Source organism: Ruditapes philippinarum, unplaced genomic scaffold (genome assembly GCF_026571515.1).
Source record: "Ruditapes philippinarum isolate M1 unplaced genomic scaffold, ASM2657151v2 ctg11483_1_1_1_1, whole genome shotgun sequence".
Lineage (NCBI taxonomy): Eukaryota > Metazoa > Mollusca > Bivalvia > Venerida > Veneridae > Ruditapes > Ruditapes philippinarum.
The window spans coordinates 45,565-49,022 of record NW_026863872.1 but is presented as its reverse complement, the minus strand read 5'-3'; positions in this window follow the sequence as shown (position 1 = coordinate 49,022).

Sequence of the window (3,458 nt, the reverse complement as noted above, 5' to 3'; positions counted from 1 at the left end):
TTCATACTGATTAACACACTTATTGAATAATAGAATGAGCTTGAACGTGCCGTGACTAAGCGCAAGAAGCAAATCGGCAGCAACAAAAGTTATCGTAAGACTTCCAGGACATTTTCAGAGTTACCACAAGAACTATGTGACATTTGAATAATAGGGAATAAAGTCTCATTACGGGCTTTATGTTTGCAACTTTCCATTATAATTAGGTAATTAAGTATGACAAATATAAAGATCACAAATGGACATGTAAATGTGTACGAATGAGCAAATAATTTGGAATTTTTACTCACACCCACCAGACTTTAAGCAAAAGTCGATGGAAAAATGAACTAAAAGGCTTTTTTGTCTGACACATTATACTAGTAAATAAGAGAAGCCTAATCATCAAAGTTTAATTGAGCATTACAAAAACCCTTATTATAGATGAAAATTACCATTTTTCTCGAGTGTTTCTTCGATATATAAAAAGGTTTTCCGACGTAACGTTTTCTAGGAACTCAGTAAAAGTTATCATAAGAACTCCTGACAAGTTATCATCATAAGAACTCCATCCTTCATGTAACAGTTCCTCCCCCGTGAAATTCATCAGAGTATATAAACGTTTATATTTTAAGTGACGATAACGATACTATTATAAATAATTGGTCAGCAAAAGTAAAAGATTTACTTGATAATCTGAGTTTTCATATTTATGGAATATGCAAGATACTGAAAAGTACAAATAAATGTGTTATTGAGAGAATATATCATCATTATTACAACTATGGTTTAGTTATAAACTAAGCTCTCCAAAATTAGACTCTTACTGTGCATTTAAAACTGAATTTAGCTACGAAAGGTATCTTAGACTGGTATTAAATAAGAAACATAAAATAGCGTTTACAAGATCAAGATGTTCAACACATCGACTTTTTATAGAAGAGGCAGAGACAGAAACATTGAAAAAATGACAACATTTTTGTTAATTTTGATATAAACCATGTAGAAAAGGAGTACCGCTTTCTGTTAGTATGCCCAAAGTATAAAGATCTCAGAAGGGAATGTTTACCTTATTATTTTAGTATTTGACCTAGTATAACTACAAATATCAAATAAATGCACATTGTGCTCAACTGCTGAATAAAACAGCTAAGCTCATTTATTTGGTGAGTAATGAATGTGAATCATTATACTAACGCGTCATTTTACTCTACCCGTATCTTTAAAGACAAAGTAATAGTACGAATAAATACCAAATAACTTTATTTCATTTAACTAACTTACACTCTTAAACAACATATATAGAAATATAGAACATGCTGTATATAATAATTAAACAATGTACAAGTTTATGTATATCTTTTCTCCTACGAATGTCTTTTAACTTCATATGCCACAATTTAAATATAGTTTATAAAAACTAAAGTCGACTATTTTACTGATCAAATGAGTGTCTTATAAACATAATATGGTCAATATATATAGTATATCAAACAATTAATGAAATACGTGCTCTGAAATAAATATTATGTATATAATTTAACAGAAGATGAACATACATATGTGTTTTTTAAAGAGTATAAAGCTAAAATCTTTACAACATTTATCAACTACATGTATATAATTATATTAAATAGAATATTTCTGTCATAAAAACAATTTAGAAGCATATTTTTTTAAATATAAACATATTTTTGCAGCTGATACATAGCATTATACACTTAAACAAAATTAATGTCATGAATTAATGAATGTATAAAGTTTGTAAATGTAAAACTGAACAGTTCAGGGAACAGCAACGAAACTGAACGAAATATGGTCAAGTGATAACGTGAATTACTCTTGCAGCCATTTGAACATATATAGTTAATAACCATGCAATGGCACACTTTTATTTTGTTTCGAAAAAGAGGTACCTGTACGTGTTACTTAGCTCCTTTTGACATGCTATTTATCGGATAGCATGTCTTTGTAAGGAACATAAGGTTAAGATGCGGTTAAAAATATTATTATTTTGCAAAATACCCTCCACCAGTTCTCGCGATGGCTGTATATTATGCATGTTTTTGTCTCATGCTGATGTTCTATGTATTCTAGTGTTTTTGTACTTTGAATAGAAAATGGAAGAGGATAAATATATTGCATGTTTGGTAAGAGATATCAAAAAATGGTTCATTTAATAAATCTATTTACAAACAAATTTATAATTATCATATTATCATTACGTAAAAACTTGTCTCGATATTTTTATTATATCGCCGATACATGACGACGGACATTGTAAAATGTTTTACCAAAATTTGAATCTTGAATCTTTATCATGGTTCATTTTGTTAAACCTTTTATCGATTTAAGTCCTATATGTTTTCTTAGCTTAAAGAAAATATGTGAATTAAATGTTGTTGTTGTTGTATATGTAGCTTATGGGGAAAACACACAAGAGTCATAAAAGAAGATCCACGTAGGCAAGTAAAAACAAATTTATAACACGGTAAATCAGGTTCCAATTTATATAAGATTTTATGATTGCACAAAGACAGAAAGTCTTGCCTGGTAACAAATTTAGAAATCTTATTGTACCGATGTAATTTTATAACTAAAGAGCAGATGTTTCTCTCTGTCATAGACATAAATATAAATAAGATATGATAAAAGTAGACGATCTCTAAAAATGATAAAGTTCTTCAGTTATAATCAGTTCATCACACAAAAGGATGGTGTTCTTGATTTCCTTATTTTGTTCTGTATTTCTTTTTGTATGAAAGAGTTTTAATGTGTTTGAAATGAAATATGTCAATGATTGTTTTGGTCGTTGTTTGTATTCATTATGGATGGGGACGAGTCCCCGTCTATTTTTTTATTTTGTAAAACAAAGGTGTAATGTTTTGTCATCTGTACCTATTTTTGTATCATTCCTTTTGTAGCGAACTTCATTTTTGGTTGTTTAGCAATTTTGAATAACACTTGCGAACAATTATCGAAGAAAATGGCTATAAGGCTTGTCGTTGTTTTGTGTCTAAAATATATAATACAGAATCATTACGTGTATCGATAATGCCATACTCACATAATTTTTGTTGATGAGACATAATACGACTCATAAAAAACATGATCTCCAGGAACAAATATCAATATGATGTTGATGTCGTGTGTATTATAAAAGGCTATAAGAAATTTTATAAGGTCGGCTTAGTCTGATAATTATGTTGTTTTGTCCACATACAATTCAGCCATTTGACCTTGATTGTTAAATCATTTAAAGGTCAAGGCCAGATCATATTATAAGATTTCAACATGTCTGTCTTGTAGCAATTGTTGTTTTGCTCACGTATACATTTAATCCGAATTATGACAACTTAACCAAAATTCAATAACTTGACTGTGACGTATACAAGAAATAAAGAACGATATGATCAATATTAAGGTATGCAGACGGAAACGGGTACGGAAATGCCGACATGACCATAACAATAACTCTT